This window comes from Calonectris borealis, chromosome 3 (genome assembly GCF_964195595.1).
Source record: "Calonectris borealis chromosome 3, bCalBor7.hap1.2, whole genome shotgun sequence".
NCBI lineage: Eukaryota > Metazoa > Chordata > Aves > Procellariiformes > Procellariidae > Calonectris > Calonectris borealis.
The window spans coordinates 128,032,077-128,052,355 of record NC_134314.1 but is presented as its reverse complement, the minus strand read 5'-3'; positions in this window follow the sequence as shown (position 1 = coordinate 128,052,355).

Below are 20,279 nucleotides of genomic sequence, written 5' to 3'. Positions count from 1 at the left end.
TCTCCCCGGGAGGCCATAAATTACGGCAATGAGATGGGGCTTTGTATTCCTCCGGCCGCAGGAGAAGGCGAGCTCGCAGCGGCGTATTTTGACAGGCATGAATTTAATTCATTGTTTTATGACAGATGGGAAAAGCGGCCACGCTCGTCGCGGAGATTTACGATCCTTTGGGTCTGGAGGGTTCCATCATTCGCCAGTCGTGTGAAAACAGATGGACGGACAGACACCCCAGCACACACAGCCTGACCTGGATATTCTCACCGCTGCTTACAAATGGGATCCATATGCCCGGAGAGATCTTCATTAGCACAGCCTTCCAGATTGCATAAAGCACGGCGCCCGTCCCGCTCGCCAGGCACGTCGCTGGAGCCTCGGCGCGTGGTGGGGCTCCGGGCATGAAGGCGAAGCCGTGGATGCGGCCGGGATACCTCCACCCTCCCCTCGTCCATCGCCTCAAACTTCAGCAACTCCGCCTTTATCCAAAGGAGTCGAGCTTTAGCCGTTCGATGCTCATCTCCACGGGCGTAGGAACCATCCAGATTTATGCAGATAAATGTGTCATCTCCTCTGCTTTACATGTGTTAATGGATGTCGAGCAGCGTCTTTTTCCAGGCGTAGCTCGACTGTAACGCACTCCTCATGCCTTCGCCTGACAAATGAAAAAAGGGTGACTGAAACATGCGTGTGCTTGAAACCTTCCAGATTGAATGCTTGTTGGTAGAAGAGGGGGAATACTTTTGTTATTACTACCAATAATGTAACATTTAATTTTTTTAACCAGTTAAAGACCGCAAGGTGCACCTCTGAGCTCACCTAGTGAATCCCTTCGAACACAGCACACGAGAAACTCTCTAAGGCTAAACATATGACTCTGCTTTTTCATATTACGAATCAATTTCGGTCGGAAGACGTGTGCGGCAATGTCTGCAAACAGCAGCCTGCACGCAAGTCACCCCCGCCGAAGGGCCGGGCGGGTGCGTTCAATACCGCGTCTTCTGGCACGCTGCTTTGGCTCCAAAGCCTCAGTTCAGATCTCATCGATATCCAGCAAATAGTTGAATTTTTAAAAAATCAGAGCCCTCCACCTGTGCCATTATGGAAAACTCGGGGCTGGAGCAGCCACATCCCAGGAGCGCCAGGATCCAGGTCTGCTAAAGGGGGTGGCTGAAGGCTGGTCGGCCCCTCTCGCTCCCGGGGAGGTCTCCCTGCCCGCGAGGAGGCTTTGGCAGCAGGGCAGGATTTGGCGGGCGGGTGCTGGGCAGGACACGGGGGGCAGCGGAGCCGGGGCTCGGTCACAGCCTGGGCAGAGGTGACGTCCTGGAAGAGGAGCGCTCGGACCTCGGCAGAGCCCAGCCTTCCAGGGTGCTGATTCACATCTGTCAGTAGATTAAACTTGAACCGCTGGGGTTTACAGCCTGGAGTTTTAAAATAAACTGAAATCAGAGCCAGGTTACTGGAACGCACCAGCTCTAAGCTACGACAGCTCAGAATCGCCTTCGCCTCCCGCCCCGGGGCTGCGGCAGCCCCAAGGAGATGTGCAGGGCAGGCTCCCAAAAGCCTCCGGCGGCTTTAAGGGGAGCTTCGCCCCGAGGACCAGACTTGGTTTATTAACAGAGAAGTCGCAGACGAGCTGTACAGACCAGCCCGTCGGGCAGCTGACCGGCACACCGAGGACCTGCGCAAAAATTCCCGTTCCGTTGAGGAAAGCACACAGGCGAGGCCCTGGGAACGGACCATCCCCTTGGCAGTTTAGGGGGAAAGCTGCTTTTCAGTGACTTCATTTTCTTTTCAATCTTTCCCCTTCCTATTCCTGAAGATTTTAAGTTGTGCAAAGCCAGATGCAAGATTACCATAGGAAAAATATTAACAGCAGTCCCTCCTAAAGTGGGTTAGCAGTCCCTCTTCTTCCTCAGCATATAAAAACATATCTTAGAGTGAAAAAAAAGCCTCTGCTGCCTTAATCACAACCTTAAACACACAAACGTCAGAGTTACAGCTGGGAATAAACTGGCAGCACTGATTACAGTGCGATGTGACTTTGCTCTTTTGGGTTGCACCCTGGGGGAGAACACGCAGAGCACAAGGGATCCCCGGGCCGGTGGGTGCGCGGGTATTTGGGGAGTTATATTCACTGGGAAACTACAAACTTATTTCATCAGCTTCATCTGGAAGCCCATTGCCAAATTTCAGAGCCCATCTCCATTTCTGAGGGGACAGAGGCACCCAGGCTTCTAATACCAGCACTAAATAAAGACCGATATTGGCCAGCCTGAACTCCCTCGCTCACTGGAGATGTGCCAGTCCCCATACAAAGTAATTAAAAATTACACCAGTCTCGCTGAAGACTGCACAGGACAAGCCTTCCTCCAGGAGAAAACCGCTCTCCTCCCCCAGTGCAGCTCCTCCTCGCGTGCACGTCGCCTGCGATGCTGGTTCAGGCAGAGGAGCACCGTTGCATTTCTCTCCCAGCCACAGCAGCACATCCATCATCCCCCAAAGGGTTCAGCTCAGCTTCAAATCGAAGAGGCTCAGCTTGTCCATGCCCCCCATTTTTCATATTTTTATTAACCAAAACTGCTAGAAAATTACTTTGAAGCGGAAGGAGAAAAATCTCGAATAACATGACTCCAAGACCTGGGGCTTCAGAAGAACAGTATTACAACGCTCTTGAGCAATACTGCATCAGCAAGCAGGCACACTTCCCACGGCTGGGGGCTTTGGAGAGCGTTGCCCTCAGCAATTCTGAATTCAATCGGATGTGAAAGGTCTTTAAAAACCCTGAAACCTGTTGCCACCGAAAGCCCGCGGTTGGCAGAACAAAGGGACACAGACAGCAATTACCACCACTTAATATAACGGGTATAAAAGAAGTTAATGGCTGTGCTGGAAGTCCTGAAACTCTGATTTACCAGCCTGGCGTTGCATTGCTTGATGCAAACCCCGTTCAGACAAATGCAGCCTCCCGTACATTTCCAGAGGCTTTTGACAATCAGATACTGTTTTCATTCATCTGTGAGGCTGAAAAATCCACACTCTACTACATAAATCCACCATATTCATGCACCGAATAAAACGGCTTAAACCAGCCACCGCCAGGAAATTCCCGGTTCTGGAAGAAATTCCTGCCTCCGCCAGCCTTGCTCGTGCCTTGGTGCGGCAGAGACCCCGCGCTCCAGAAAGGAGGTGACTGCCTTATTTAGTAAAAGTGCCATTTCCAGATGTTATAAACATAAAAAAGTTATTTTAAAAATTCTAAAAATAATAAACATTTATTAAGGACAGGGAGCTATTAAGCTCTGATCGGAGAGGCTTACCCGAACAGCCCAGAAAGGACATTTCTGACCAGACATGAAGGCAAACGTTAATAGCGTGTGGTATTTATTTCACACTGCTGAGCTTCTTACGGCTTGTCAATTAGGTATGTAATACTGTGCAAATACAAACTCCGTACGTGCGGGGAAATATCTTTGCAAAAAAATATGAATAAACCACATAGCTCTTTGTCCAAATTAAATTGTATTCTACTCGCAGCGCTGCTTTTCTCAGTAATTAAATAATTGCAGTTTTGCTAAAAATAGTCCTTGTAAAAGAGCATTTTATTCACCTGGAAATGAGTACCCGACTGACCGAAGCAAAACTTTCTTCTGCCTTTTAAAAGCCCTGATTGCTCTATTGCGAAATGAAAAATATCACGCGCCGTTGTATTTCTATTATTGTAATGCTATGGATAAAATATATCCAGCTATCATTTAAAATAAGAGGTGCTCGCAGCTGAATCCTGGCAGGCAGCGCGTGCCATAAATCCTCCCACGGCACATTCCCAACTGCCCCGCAGAGCCACCGGCCGTAGCGGGAGAAAAATGGGGAATTTGGTGTGATAGTATTCCAGCGCAAGGTACTAATATTAGACCTCGAGGAAGCTATCCTGCACAAACACGTTTTGATCTTTTAAACTGTGGCTGATCAGGGAGCACCACCAAAAAAAAAAAAACCACCACTTTACTGACCCTTGCAAAATTTGCCCCATCTAAAAGACGGAAAAAACTGCAGCTTTCCTCCTCACTTGCAGTTTTCCAGAGTTCTTTCTAGTTAATTCTATTTCACTTTCCCCAAAATGTTGACAGTTCTTCAAAAATAGAAAGCAGGTTTAATATTTCATGAGAAATACATTTTCCAAACAGCCATGCTGTGAAGGTAAATAAATGCAAGGTTTCTGAAAAGGAGCCTATAGGAAACCATGCTTTATTTTTCTATGATAAATCATTTACTTTGCAAACGATCTATATTTTATGAATTATGAACATCAGATGAATAGCTGTCTAGCCTGTCTAGCATTCGCCTGCGCTGTTTCTTTTTTCCTCATAGGAGAGCTCTTTGTTGCATTCATTTCGTTATTATTAACTATGAGCTGTCACTGGAAAAACAGCGATCTGGCCATCCAGCCGCGGAGATGCAGCACGGCCAGGAGCGCGTCTGCAAGGACAGCTGCCTCCCCAAAGCAAACGGACCCTATTTTTAACCAGGAAAAAAAGTAAAATAATCAGAGCTGCATCAGTTTTGTACCACGAAGGGGTCCGGGTCCAGGCAGGCTTCTACGAAACCTTATGGTCAGATCTCTCTCCTGGATGGGAGACTCCTGCAAGAAGAGCAGCATCGTCTTTGTGCTGGCTCCGACGCTTACCTCCGCTTCTCCTCTGCAGCCACCGCTGCCGTGCAAAACCCGCTCGGCATCACCCAGCCCAAAGAAGCCCGAGAGCTTAAAAAAAAAAAAGAATATTTCCTTATTTTATTCTAATTTTTTTCAAGTGCTTAGGCATCCCTGGGCTTTTGTTGGTTCCTCTCCCCCATCTATAAGCAAAGCATTTAACGACTCCGCAGGCTGCCTTTGCAGCAGGGACAGGGGCTTGCGGCAGCAACCTGTCGCGGGATGCGGACGCCCCAGCTGGGGAAGGACGGGGCTCTGGGGCCGTCAGACTTGTTCTTCACCCAGGTTTTGAACTTCTGGCTTCCAGGCTAGAAGTGTTAGAGAGGTTTCTTCACAGAACTAGGGTTAAAAGAGTTTATGTTTTGAAGTCTTACGATTGTGTTTGTTGTTTTTTCAGGCTGTTTGTCAATATTCCCAGCTCACTTGCCGAGGTAATTCCCCTTCACCTTCTGAAACACAACATTCCCACTAAAAAACGTATACCATCTCAAAAATACTATCAAATGCTTAAAAAGAGTACCAAACCCTTAAAGCCATGAAGACACCTTTCTGTACGCTGGTTGCTTTTTTTTCCCCTGCTCTTTGCAGATATTTATAACTCGGCCACATGTGGTTATAAAGATTTATTATGAGTCTGCGGAATAAGTCCTGTTAATGTGTACAGTAAACGTCCAAGCTTTTGACTTCGCAAGCACGGTAATAACATGCAACTACCATCCGGCTAGAGAGCGAGCCACAGTTAATGCTGTGTGTTTATTTGTCCAGGGCATTGGAGTTATACTCAATACAGCCAGAAAGAGCATTACATATTGTATGCGGGGTGGACTGGAAAGTGGGGGTCAGAGCCTATTTTCAGGAAACAAGACAGTTCTCATGGAATTAGTGTGTCTCACAAAACGGAGGAGGTGCTGCAGCAGAAGTGATGTCCTGATACGTAACGGCTTGAAGAAAGCAAAAAATGATGCTGTGGGTTTCAGGACACCAGAATAAAAACAGAACTGGGATTTATTTATTTTCATTCTCTTCCTGGGCCGTTTCCAAAGCATTTGCTTCACACTATTTCGGAATGAAAACAACGCCCGAGATGGCGACACGTCCAACAAAGCGCAAAGTCCAACCCGGAGGTGGCGGGGCGGCACGGGGAGCGGAGCGGGCGGGCAGCAGCACCGCGCCCAGCTCCAGGAGCGGACCCGGCCTCCCCAGCCCGGCCCCGCACGGCGGCCAGCCCTGCCCTGCATGGAAAGCCCAGCATCTGCATATGGGGGGGTCCAGGGGGAACGAGGCGGATGGGTTAGGTAGCCCTAAAAACGTCAGGGACCTCCAGAGGAAGTCGTTTCCTAGCAAAAACTGGGGGAGGCTCCACGTGCTTCGAAATCCACATCGTTATATTGCCCAATGGCTAATTGCATACGGTTCCATTTAGCCTCTCGACGTTAAATCACAGCCGGAACTATATGGTCTAAGAGAACTACCTGGAAAGAAAATAAATGACATCTGCAATCCCCTGAACTTGGAACCCATCTCAGTTTACAATATGAGTTTTTTTAAAAGGATATTTAAAACAACATGCAGCAGTTAAAACCCATTTAGTTAGCTATTTACCTTCCAGTCTTCTCTTTGCCTTCCTTGTAAGCCATAGGTCTCATAAATGCAAAAAACCCAACTGACATATGGTGGTTTTTAATGCTATGGAAGGTGTGTGACTTAAAACCTTGAAAAGTTTGAAAGCGGACCCCGTTCTGCTAAGCACAGCTAGATCTTGCAGCCCAGGCCAAGACATGAATTAGAGTTTATAGTGCTGCAGAGAGAATACCAAAGAATTAAAAGAAAAACATTTCGCCTTGAGTAGGAAAATTTTCTGTATTCTATTTTACAGCCAACCATAACTTTCACAAGATGAGTTATGCTTTCTGTTATTGGCATGTTTTTCAAGTTAAATAAAAACTGTTTTCCAGGAGAGGCACCGGTGAATCTTGCTTCCCCAATCGCCCTTCATTCTCTCAGCTGCACTTTCTACCCAGACCATGGTTTTCATTCAGTTCTAAATAAAAAATAATCTCATCCCACTTCCCAGAGGTTTAAGCGTCTGCACTGGGACACTAATGTGCTGAGGGCTTTTTTTTACTGATGTCTTCCTGAGGTCTCCCAGTATGAAGATTTGTCCTTGTTTTGAGAAGGGAATCACGGGTGGCGCAATGCAATCCTGTATCCGCTGTTAGCCTTGGGCTTGCTCGCTCGGGGTCACCGGGCAGCGCTGGGATGTGATAAAAAAAGCTGCGAGAATCACATCAACGTACCGCTCCCCAGCCACTAAACGGGGACAGGAGGATACAGCCCCCTTACCCCCCGGGGAAACCTGCTCCTTCTGGCAGGCGTCTAGTTGCGTCACACGCAGCTCGGTGCTGCGACACCCACAAGAAAGAACACCTGGGGCAATGCTGCAACCCTCAGGCAGCCTCATTTCACCCACGCTCGCCTGTCTGCCGGCAAAACCTAGCCAGGAGGAAGCACCAGGCCGAAGACACCAAGAAACTGGGCTTGGAGAGCTCCAGACGGGATGCAGTCAAGCCTCAGCTTTAATAAGGGTGAAGGTAAAGCACTCACAAGCTACGCCCGGGAAGACCTGCTTGCATGGCCTCCCTCCAGAGGGTGAAATCCCATCCCCACGACAGTCCACAGAAAACCCAAGGCAGATTTTAGCAGAGCTGTTTTCTTGCTTTGAAGTTGATGAATATCTAAATCAGACCCTGACTGAAGATGGGATGACGCCTATTTCAAAGCAAGGTATATGAAAAACAATCAAGGCAAAATTTTAATTCTTATTTGATCCCCATCACCCTTGTGCATCCTCACGATAATATTCACTACAACATGGAAGCACATGTGTATAACAGACACCAGCCGCTGCTCAAGCCCTGATATACCTCATTAAACTACAATTCGATGCAACGCTCCCTTCCAGCTTGCTAAGACACAATGCACGTGCAGCATTGGCGCTGTACGAAGATGTTTGAATACAGTGAGATTTAAAGCTGAAACCGGGTGTGTCCACGTGCAGAACGGTATTTCCTTACAGTCCTGTTGGTGAAACGCTTTCTGCTGAAAAGCTTTTTTATCAGAATAGGCAGTTCCATCAAAATCAACATCTCTACGGAAAAAACCTGACTTCAACAATGTTTTTCTTTATTTTATGAGAAGATATTTTAAAATGAAATATTTCACTTGGAAATGTCCCTTGAGCCCAAATGTTTCAGGCTTGAATACTCTAAAATATTTTGTTTAGAAAACAGGGTGACTTTCCTATAGCATACATAATTCCGAACTTCTTGTGCCACCAAACAAGCACGTCTTGACTTTCCGCTCTGATCTAGGGTGAAAAACATCAAAATGCAGAAGTCTCCACCCGATGGAAATGACACTGCTAGCTGTATGGGAAACCCCCAGCTTTTCTGTTATTCCTTTAAGCTGTCGGACGCCTCGGGCTCCGCGCAGGCTCGGAGCGCTCGACGCTGGTGGCACCTGCCTCGAGTTGTGCTGGTTCCCCGAACCAGGACAGACCCGGCTCGGACACCAACACCTCTTTGCTGTTCTGGTGCACTGTGCACCACGACTCCCACCGGCAAGCTCCCGCGGCCGTCAGCGAGGAGCCCGCGCGCTCCGAGGCTGGAGGTGTCAGCCCAGCCATCCACCCCCAGTAACTCAGACCGCTCCCGGACCACAGCAGGCTGACGTGGTCAGCCCGAGGTACCGGAGAGCAGCAGCTCCTGCCCCTACCCCGCGGTGCAGAGCTGGGGAGGAAGAGCCCCTGGACCTGATGTCTCTTATGCATAGTCCTTAATTCTTTATTACCGACCAGTATCAGCCACAGGATGCTGGGCTGAACCATTCGTTGCTCTGAGCCAGAGCTATTTTTTTAACGCAGTACAAAGACAGCAGCAGCACGGACCAGAGAGAGAAAACCTTACCTGGTCTCCATACTGACTGCACCTCCGGCAGTGATCCGCTCCTACCCCTTGTGCAGCACAAAGCCCCAGTCGTTCAAAAACGTCGCTTGGCTGGTCCTGGAAGAGGACAGATAGCAAAAGAGTGAGAAACATAGAAGAAACTGGAATGAAATGGTCAGTTAGAGGGATAAACTCATCTGTTTGGGATATGACTACTCCAGTGGTTTCGACTCTTTTTCCAAAACCCAGTGCTGGGATGAGCAGTTAATACCAGATGTTCAGCTGCTCCAGACACTTGAATGGGTTTTGAACACGAGGAAAAAAAATAGTCTATTGGAGAGCACGGGTTTGCGGTTAAAGCACTAGGCTGGGATGCAGCTCTTGTTTCATAACCCAGCTCTGACACAGATTTCCTGCAGGCACGCTCGCACCGCACGCCTCAAGTCCCCGCTCCTCCGAGCGTTCCAACCCCGATAAAAATGAAGGGCACATCTCTGAGGCAGGGAGCAGCTTTGCAAACTGTACCACTTATCTGCTCCATCCTGGACGATGGACAAACGTGTATTTTTTCTACTCAGATATTCGAGGTCCTAAAGGTAAATACGAGTAATACCTCTTCGGTTGAACAGAAATCTAGCTAGATGATGGAGCAGAAACAAGATCAGATCATCTTTCTTCCCCTCAGTGGAAGTCACCACCCAACTCCGAACATCTAGAAACACTCCAGCCCTCCGATTGTGTAACTACAGCCCTATTTATTGTGCTGGAGCAGGAGCTGAGCCACCCTCACCGTGGCACCCATCAGGCTCGGTGATGGAGAGCTGACTCGGCGCACGCGAGCCTAACCAGCAGAAGAGGCTGGGAGCAACTGCACGCATGCGTTTCTGTACCTCATCTGTGTCCTGAAAGGCCTCAGAAATAAAGCTTCAATACACCAAGGCCAGCTAGCAAGCTTTTTATATATATATATATATACACACACACATATATATATAAGAGTTCCTGCTTGCAAAGTCCAGAGAATATAGAATGCTGTTTTGGGTGAAATCCCAGCTTTATTGAGATCAATGGCAAGTTAGCCACTGACGCCAACGGGCCACGGTCTCACCCTTAACACAAAGGGAGCTCCATTTGGGGAAAATTCAGGTTTTAGTACTGCCATGGGGGTATCTAATAAAAAGAGCCCACAAACGCACCAAACAAGGGAGCAAAAAAAAAGACTGAGATGGTTTTGTCCATTAGCCCTAATGAAGGACTAAGTTGGTAAATTGAAATTTTAATAGATAGCTTTACCAAGAGTAGCACTTATTTTTATTTGCCTTGTTTTCAAATCTCTTGCCAGACTTGCACTTTCTTAGACACCCCCCCCTTTTTTTTTTCCTTTTAAAATACCAGAGCCTCTTGGGTCCCTTCAGCAGCCTGTACAGCAACTACCCTCCAAGCTCAGTGGTATAAATAATAGAAGCAACTTTTACGAAGGCAGGGATGGTGGAAGCTGCCAGGAAGGAGGTTTCCTACCAGGCAGGACTACAGCAAACCCTAATCCCACCTCCAGAGCTGGAGACATTCCTCCTTGGACAGCGGGGAGACTCTGATTTCACACCGCCATTAACCAGCTGCTCCTGGGCTAATGAATAACTGCGGTTAAATTGGGCAAATGAGAATAGGTACAAAACGCAGCTCAGAAGTGGGAGGCCAGGCAAAGCTTCAGCCTCTGCATAGACCAACCCAGGGAACTTGGATTTTGGGGTGCTGTGTATTTTTTGAACAGCGTGGCTTTTGTTTTTAGAACACAGGCACCATTTAGCTTTTATTTACTCTTTTGCCAATAACATTAACTGCCTGCAAGTTACAAACCAAATACGAAATACAATTAAGTCATCAGGGACCAGAAAGCAACCTAGAATATTACGAGCACATAAAGTCAGAGGAGCATGTGTGTGGGAGCCCATTTAACCTTCCTGATCCCGGGCGAGATCCAATACATCTCTTAGGTACATAAGAGTTCAAGCACCTAAATTTGGGGGGTCTGACCTGTAGAATAGAACCAAAGACAAGTTTTCGTGGTATTTGGGGAGCTTAGCAGGACCCTCTCCGCATGTCTTGCTCCCATCAGCATCTGCAGGCACGGCTCTTGCCTGGGCGGTGGGACACGGGCAGCGGCTGGGGACAGCGGCGTAGGGGACGGAGCGGTGAGCGATACGCCAAAGCCGATTGCCAGGGGATCAGGCACGGGACAGGGCTAGCCCTGCACAACTGGGGTCAGAAATCGTCAATCGGCATCAGAGCTGGAAGCAAGGCTGTGGGTCCAGTTCAGCAGCCAGGAGATGGCAGAGCTGAGTTCAGCTCTTCTGAACAGCGGGTCCGAAACCCTTTTTTCCCCTCCAAGGCAAGGGGAAAGTTCCCCTTTGTGCTGGGCCTTAGAGCAATGCAAAGCTGGCACAAAACCTAACACAAACACCGTTTCTTTTCTAGAGAGCAATCAGAAATACAAGCGTCAAGTGAAGTGCCAGAAGTTGTCACCCCCAGTTGCATTCAAACCAATAACAAATATCATTGGGGTTTTTTTAAGACGCTTCGCATCATCTTCCTAACATTTACTGCCACAAGTATTTAATGGGAACCTAGAAGTCTGTGCAGGTATGTCTGTGCTCAGTGGCAAGTTAAATTAATTCTCACACAGAGGATCAGCAACAGGACTTCCGTGAGTCCTGACAATCGAATTCTCCCGATCTGGAGCACCCCTTTCTCCCGGAAAGATAACCCTGAGCAGCTCATGGTCTGCACATGGCAGGGAAGTCACCAGAGCTGTCAGCAGCGCAGCCACATCGTACGGCACTGCTCCCGTGTGAATAAATCCCACGGGAACCCAGCGATTGTGCCGTATCCACGTGTTAATTGCTCCTCGGGTGCGAAGCCCGAGGACAGGGAGCTGCCACGCTGCCGTACCCCCACACCCCTGCAGCCAGCTCAGCCCCCCGAGCTAGCGCTAAACACATCTGCAATAAAAATCCCAATTGCCCGATTTCCCCGAACTCGGAGCTCTTTGACACAGAAGCCCTCAGCAGTAATGTAATAAACAGCATCTGCATACGCTGAGCTTTTTTGGTAGCTGCATTTTACAGGCTGCTTGAGGTCCAAGCCTATAAGAGTCATCTTGGAAGGACAGAAAAGGGAAAATTATAGTTATTTTGCTAAACAGCGATCGTCCTGCCTGTGCGCAGACAGTTGATGTATTGGAGCGGTTTATTTTCTAAGAAAATAAGTATTGTGGGTTTTCAGCCTGGCTTCCCAAAGAAATGAGGTTTGTGTAATCTCTCAAGTGTACATCTCTCCACCAAAACCAAAGTCTCTCCCCATAGCTTTCCAGTCTGCTGCTCAGCTCTAGCCAGACAGAAAAGAGAATTAGAGCTCAACAAATTAGGGGGGGATAAAACAAAAACCAGCAATTGTCCAGAGAAGAGAGACTATATTAGTGCTCCTACTAAAAGGGAAGGGACGCTCCATGCCCACACCAGCTGGATGCTCAGTATGTGCCCGCAGAGCCAACAGCATCCACACCATTCCCATTAGCCCCAGCACACCCCACCTCTCACTCACTGAGATATCACATGGATTTGCTGGAGGGAGAGGAAAAGCACTCTGCGATTCCTCCCCCCTTCCCTCCAAAGCCTCAAAATCTCCACAAAACGGGGCTTCCTCAGTCCTGCTGCCCCAAGTGCAGCGTTTTCCCTGCGCCTGCCTGCTTCAGGCAGCAGCCAAGCCACGGCATCCATCAGGCAGGCAGGGGCATCTCGGCAGCTGGAGCAGAAAGGTTATGCTTTGTGGCATCCTTTTTCCCCCCAGGAGGGTAAAAAACCCAGAGCCAGGAGGAAACGTGATGCAGCAGTACAGCTGAGCTGCGGGAACCGGTACCCTTACAGACAGGCATGCAAGTGCACAGGGCTGCAGGCTGCTAAAATAAACTCCGTTATACTGTACAACAGTGCATTTGAGAGCCAGGTCCTCTGGAGACCCTGGGCCAGCTTCCAAAAACTCAGTGCAAGTCACTGCTCCTCATTTCCAGAAAAAAAATAGCACGTGGACCCACAGCACTGTTGCTCACTAGCAAAACCAAGCCTAAACGCAGGAGCACCACGGGCGGTGCAGCAGGGTTTCCAGAGCCTCGTGGTGGCCTTGCCCCTCCAGGTCATCCCCTGCAGAGGTGACAGCGGGGGGAGGAAGGCCCCAGCAGCATCATCCCTCAGCACAGCTCAGCGCCCGCTCCAGACCCGACGCCCTTTGCCGAGCTGCGCTGGTGCACCCCGTCCCCACCGCATCCTCCGGCACCACCAGCAAGTCGCCAGTACCGAAGCGCTTGTTAGCAAGAAGAGACAACTTAAGCTCTGCCATCTGCATGACAATAGCCTGAAGACTTTCTTAAGTATCAGGGGTTTGTGCTGAAAAACTGCCCGTGGCTTGTAGGAGATACAGCTGGGGGGCTCCAGGTCAGCGCCTGCAGTCCGACCCGGAGCAACACATGAAGCGCTGCGGTTTTATCCCCCCCTCCCCTCCCCGCCAGCCACGGCACAGGCTGCCCAGCGCCTCCCGGCGCGGAGCAACCCCGGCATCGACGCTGCTGCACGCATCTACGCAGCGGAGCTGCAGCCCCTCAACTGTCAAGCCGGCAGCTCTTCAATGCTGTTTTTTGGAGGCAAGACCAGCTCCCACGGAGGCAGCACAGTGGCTTTGCTCCCCTCAGTCAGCACCAGTTCCTGCTTCACCAGAAAGCCATGCTCAGACTTTCTCAGCCAGCCTGACTCCATGCAGCAGCCTAGCCACTGGCTCTTTTGCAGCCTCCCTGCTCCTACTTCTCCTTTTCCTGTATCTTCAGCTCTTACCTTTGCTCAGGCTCTGCTTCAGCATCATCTTCTTCAAAACCTTGCCTCCTGCTAAGCTACCACCACCTTCAGCAGCCTCCACTTCTGGCTTTGGAGCTCTATGCCCTTAGCATGCCTCATGTAAGGGAAGCTGCAGCAGAAGCCAAGCCCTGGCATCGCAAGGCAGGAGCACAGCCAGCCTCCGGGCAGGACAACCAGCAGCATTAAGACTAACAGCAAGCAGGGAGCACCTCGGGGAGGATTTAAGTAGGCTCCAAGGCAGCCTGGCACAAGGTGTCAATGAGGCACAGGCGTGGTGAGTGGGAGGATTAACCCCTTCCCTGACACTTAGGCTGGGTTGTTCCAGGAGAGTTTGATGAGTCTGAGCCTTTCCCTAAATCCAGACTAGCTCCAGGTGCCTGATGAAGTTAGTCCCAGCCCAGAGGTGTGAACATGCTTGATGCAGTCTGTAACTCCGGGTGCTAATTTGCTCCAGGCTGTGCCCGGTGCAATCGCAGGCAGTTGTGCACCTTCTGCTGACTCTAGGCCACCTACACCCAAAGCGTTGGTGTATTCAGGGGGTCAGGGAAATCACTTTGCTGTACCTGTGCAGGGGGGGGAGCAGGCACCACGCTTAAAGCTCCACATTTTGGGAAAGACACTGGATTTTGTTCTCCTTTTTAGGTTTTCCTGCTTCTCAGTTTCCTCAAGATTGTTGACTTTATTCATTAGATCAGAAGAGGGTCAGCTGGCAGCAGGGGTGGCGATACATGGAGTATATATACAGGACAATATATATATATGGGGTAAATATACGGAGCAAAGGCTGTTGTGGGAGGTGTTGCCCTGGGTGGTACAGCCACACCGGAGCACAGGGACACAGGCAGGTGACTGCCGGTCCTTCCCGATCACCGTTCAGCCGCTTTGGGTGGCCCCGGAGATGCAGGTGACGAAGGTGCCACCACGCTCCTTTACAGGGACAATGTCCAAGCCTCCCAGATGCACCGAGCCTGCTGCAGCTGAGCTGCAGGTGGCCTGGGGACACATCCAGGACCTGCAGGCATGGGTCAAAGCCGACCCTCCCACGGCTCCTCCTTACATCACTATAATTTTACCTTCCAACGGAAGGGCGGCAGTTATGCCGTGTAGTAAAACAGATACCCATCACCTCATGGAAAATCATCTGCTTGTAGACATTTTCCTTTCTCTTTCTCTGCTTTTTGTTGGTGACCACCCATCGCCAAGGTCTAGCTCTGGCAGACCGCCCACTGATGAGTTTTCCAAACCCCAGCAGCTTGCTTGCAGCTAGGAAGATCTGCCTCCAGCGCCCGCGCGGTTCAGGCGCTCAGTGTTTTTATTTTCCTGGTCTGGGTGCGTGTTTGTTCTTCTTCACCTTGATTCCTGAAAAGTCAAACCTCTGATGCTGGGGTCACACTGGAAGGAAATGACAATCCCAGCTGAAGACGCCGCGTCGCCCCTTTGCAGTTAAGACTCCTGTTAAAACTTGTGTTTCCTCTGCAGTGTTAAAAAGCCCAATATTAAAAATAAAAACAAAACAAGGAGGAGAACCAAGGGTGAAAAAGCAATGAACAGCAGCTCAGTGCTGCTGGATAGCTTCCTGCTCAATGGGATGACACACGTGCAAATACATCAATAAACACAAAGGCACAAGGAATGTGACTCCCATCACCCTCGCCTTGCCATCTTCCCCCAATTATCGGGGGTGCAAACCAGACAGGAGCTCCAGACCAGCAGATGATGATGTCGCTGGTGCCCTTCTTTATGTTTTCCCCATTTTTTTCATCGCCTCAAATACCTGGCAAGGACTTTTCACGCTGTCCGAGGCACAGGGAGGCTTTTCCCACAGTTAATGAAAGGTTCCTGTTTGCCCCTTGCCGCCTTTGAAGCCCAAACCCCCCAGCAGACCCAGGAATTTGCTGGTGATTTACGACTATTTGGACAAGTGGCGAGCAGAGAGGGGCTGGGGGGCAGCGGGCTCTGCCGAAGGGGGGCCGGGCTCCCCCCGCTTGCTGACACGTCTCTACAGGGTCCCTAATGGAATGATTTTGGTGGGACGGCCGTGTTTGCTGCTGGCGGGACAGCGCAGGTGCCTGGGCAGGTTGAAAGGATGAGAAAGTGCACGCAGTTAGTTATCATCACCGCTGGAGCGGCAGCCTTCATCCCCACCAGTACCTTCGGGGCAGCAAAACACATCTGGGAGGGCTGAAGATCAGGAGGATTTAAAAAAAAATAATGCATAAATCACATTGGCAAAATTCATCCTTGTCATCCTCAATTATTTCCAGAATTTCCTGCATGACCCACAGGGTGGAAAACACGACTGCGTCTGAAGGCAGGAGTTCACACATCGTCCCACGACTCCGGGAGCGGGAAATTCAGGAAAAAGCTGGACATCACGAGAATAGCCCCAAAACCACCGGAAGCACATCGCTTCACGTGTACAAGCACATGGAGGAATTTGACCAAACTGCCAGGACTTGTTAACCCTTCCTCAGCCCGCCCGCCCTTGGCAGGTTTCCGAGCAGCCCCCTCCCCACGCGCGGCCGCTGCAGAGCGCTTTCCCCTTTCCCTTGCCTCCAGCCTGCAGCAGCCACCGGCTCCCATCCTCCCCTGCTAATCAAGCTTCAAAGACCTGGTTTACGAGTGCCCCGAGTGCAGCAGGTCTCGAGGCAAGGGTGGCAGGGGCGAGAGGCGAGGAGCGGGAGGTCTCCCAGGCGGGGGGCTGTGCCGCGGAGGTCCGGCTGCGCCCGCTTTCTCGCTGCGCTGCTCCCCTCTGCAGCCCTACGGCGATGCCTGGGGACGGCGAGCTCTCAGAGAGCCCCTCGGCCCGCTGCCGTCATTTTACACCGCTATAAACCATCGCTTGCTCGGCCTGGGAGCTCCAGAGAAGCTGAAAAAGGCTGCTGCGGCACGACGGCCAGCGCACCCCTCGGGGAGCTGAGCAAGTCTCTGCCCGAAGATGCTTTCGGCGGGACTGCTGGCAGGGGACTTTTTGCATGAGCGTTTCTTTTGCCAAACTGGAAACAGGAAATCAGAGCTGGTAAACCAATTTTGGATAGAGGAAAAAAATTAGAGAACTGGGGAATGAAACAGAAAGAAACTCTCTACCACCACTGGCAAAAAAACGTTTTACTGGTCAGCTTTGCATTTTTCCTCCCAGCCTAGATCTGCTTACGCCGCTCAGTTCAGGCTCACTTTGCTGTTTCTGCCTGAATTTCTGCCCCAGTTAAGCCCATATTCTCATTTCTCCCTTTATGCACTGTGCCGAAGCTGGCAAAAGCCCCTCTGCCCAGCATCTCCCACACCTCCCGTGGTCCCTCACACCGGGTACAGCTGGTGCGAGGATGCCGCTCGCTCCCGGCTCTGGTCCCTCCCGCGCGGCTTTTCCAAAGATTCCCTTCTGTTTGCTAATATATTTTAAATCCTCGGATTTCCAGCGGTTTTGAAATGCACTCTCCGACCGCCTCCTAATCCTCACCAGCTTTAATTCCCCAGTTTGAAATACGTTTTAAAGGAGATTAAAGTTTACTTTATCGCTTCTCCTATGTTTTAAAATTCTGATGTCAGAGTAAGGCCAAGTGTCCTGCGGGCAAATTGACTCCCCGCAGCCCCGGGCAGGGAACCGCGGGGGATGCTGTGGAGGATGCCGTGAAGGATGCCATGGAGGATGCTGTGGAGGATGCTGCGGAGGATGCCATGGAGGATGCTGCGGAGGATGCTGTGAAGGATGTCATGGAGGATGCTGCGGAGGATGCCGTGAAGGATGCCATGGAGGATGCTGCGGAGGATGCCGTGAAGGATGCCATGGAGGATGCTGCAGAGGATGCTGTGAAGGATGTCATGGAGGATGCTGCGGAGGATGCTGCGGAGGATGCCATGGAGGATGCTGCAGAGGATGCTGTGAAGGATGTCATGGAGGATGCTGCGGAGGATGCCGTGAAGGATGCCATGGAGGATGCTGCGGAGGATGCCGTGAAGGATGCCATGGAGGATGCTGCGGAGGATGCTGCGGAGGATGCCATGGAGGATGCTGCGGAGGGTGCTGCGGAGGATGCCATGGAGGATGCTGCGGAGGATGCTGTGAAGGATGCCATGGAGGATGCTGCGGAGGATGCTGCGGAGGATGCCATGGAGGATGCTGCGGAGGGTGCTGCGGAGGATGCCATGGAGGATGCTGCGGAGGATGCTGCGGAAGATGTCATGGAGGATGCTGCGGAGGATGCTGTGGAGGATGTCATGGAGGATGCTGCGGAGGATGCTGCGGAGGATGCCATGGAGGATGCTGCGGAGGATGCTGTGGAGGATGTCATGGAGGATGCTGCGGAGGATGCCGTGAAGGATGCCATGGAGGATGCTGCGGAGGATGCTGTGAAGGATGCCATGGAGGATGCTGCGGAGGATGCTGTGAAGGATGCCATGGAGGATGCTGCAGAGGATGCTGCGGAGGATGTCATGGAGGATGCTGCAGAGGATGCTGTGAAGGATGCCATGGAGGATGCTGCGGAGGGTGCTGCGGAGGATGTCATGGAGGATGCTGCGGAGGATGCCGTGAAGGATGCCATGGAGGATGCTGCGGAGGATGCTGCTGGCGAGCAGCCCCTCGTCGGCAGCCCTGCTGCTCCTTGCAGGGCTTTGGCCCGGGGAGCTTCTGCTCTGTGCCCTTGGCAGAGCCTGTCCCCATCTCCGACTGTCTGTCGGCATCCCGGGTGGGTTGCGGGCTCTCAGCATCCCCCATGTACAATACTCCCCAAGAAATTTTATGACGTTTCTGGCGCTTTGGGAGGAAAAGTTCAGGTTAGGGTAAGGCTGTTTTCTCTCAGTGTTATGAATTTATTTTCTTTTTTTTTTTAAAGAAGCAATAGTACTACGCTTTTATTGGGAGCTGGGTTGTGTTTTGGGTTGATTCGAGTTTAGGGAGGAATTTCAAGCAGTTAAGCTTTCTAGCCTGCCCTGCTCGGGAGAGGGAGGTGACCCCCCGGGACCCCTCTCTCTGCCCGTCTCCCCCAGCAATTCCGGGCCCCTTTTCCCCATTTACCGAACCTGAGCATCTCAAAACACCGACTCACGCCAGACTTGTGAGAGCACGGAGGTGGACGGGCAAGGGAGACACTATTCCTGCCTTCGCTGAGGGCAAGGCCGATGAAGGAGCTCGGCCCTTATTAGACACCAGACGGTCGCAGGGAAGCCAAGGATGCAGTTCCTAATTTTGGAGAGGGAGAGGATGCTGCCGGTGCGAGGCGGGCAGCGTGCCTCCGCTCCTGCTCAGCATCTGCCCGCGTCCCCGGCTTCTCGGTCCTCCTCCTCCTCCTCTCTTTTCCATTCTCGTAAGTAGATAGATTATCTGAAACTGCTGCATCCTGAGAAAGAAAAAAAGAAATCCTCTGTACATTCCCCTTTTTCTTTCAAATAAAAGAAAATATGATATTGGAGTTTTGCACTAAAATTATTGTAATATTCTTTCTTTTACAAGCGCCTTTAAAGTTCATCTTTATGGTTCCGATATTGAAACCATTGCAAAGGAATTGTTTGTGGGGATTATTTGACTTTTTATTAAAAAAATCAAAAACAGGTGGGTTCCTCGTCATCTGCACTTAAGTTTTTAATAAAAAGTAAAAGTTCTGGCACATCACTGACTCTTTTTTTTTTTTTTTTCATTTTCATTTTCGTTCTCTCTTTGGCCAAAGATAGGACACATCTTTTTCACTTTTGTGCCGAGGAATATGATTCAGAGAGCGCATACCTATAGACTTGGAAGTAGAGAGAAACCCTGAGTTCATCACCCCGGGATTTGTTAGCTGGGTCTCCAAAGGAAGCACGGCTTTTGCAATCACGCTGCCTGCGACTCCCCTGCCCCAAATAACTCCTGGACCTTTCGGTGCGAGTGAATTAGAGAGAGGCGCTGGTGTCTGAGACGTACGAGGTGCCCAGCGGCCTCGGAGGGGCTGAAGAGGGGTAGTCCAGCCGCGCAGCCGGAGCTCAGCCCTAGCATCAGACACCGGAGAAGCTACAAAAGGTGACCCAGCCTCGCGCGGACGGGGCTCTCCAGAGGCAGAAGGCTGGGGACCTGGGACCCTTGGGCATCGTGGCTGCTGCAGCTCCACGCAGCTTCAAGGAGAGGCTGGGCAAACTTACGGGAAAGAGATAATAACGCTGAGGGTGGCTGAAAACATCGAAAAATACCTCTGAGCCAAGAAACAGCTGGAAAGTGTCCGGGGAGGGGTGTCACGCACACCCGCCTTGCTCTTGCACCCTTCTCCAGGCAAGGGCACGGTGCGGGAGATACCACCCCGCTGTCCCCACCCCTCTGCCCGCGGGGCTTCAGGGCAGCCCGGGGCCGCCGGAGATTGCCACGGAAAAGTGGGCTCCCCCTAAACGCCGAACCCCAGCGAGCATCCCCGAATGCTTTCGGCAGGTGGGAACGATCTGGAGAGCAGCCGCTCTGGAAAGCCTCTGCAGGCTCGTGGCCCTGGGGAAGGGGCTGCTTTTGGTTTGGGGATGGTGCTAACACCCGCTAGCTGTTTCATTACCCTGAACTCCACTTCTTCCCAGCGCTTTTCCTCCCGCCGCAAGAGTTTCCTGTATTCTGCTTATCACGTTTTATTCCGTCTCCTAAATTCTAAAGGAAATAAAACTTGTCTGAAGCTAATAAAGTTCATATGAAACCCCGGGCCCTAAAATGCCTGGTGGGGCCGGGCTGCTGCACAGGCGCCCGGGGGGGTTCAGCGGGCAGCAGCCCCCATGCTCTGCACT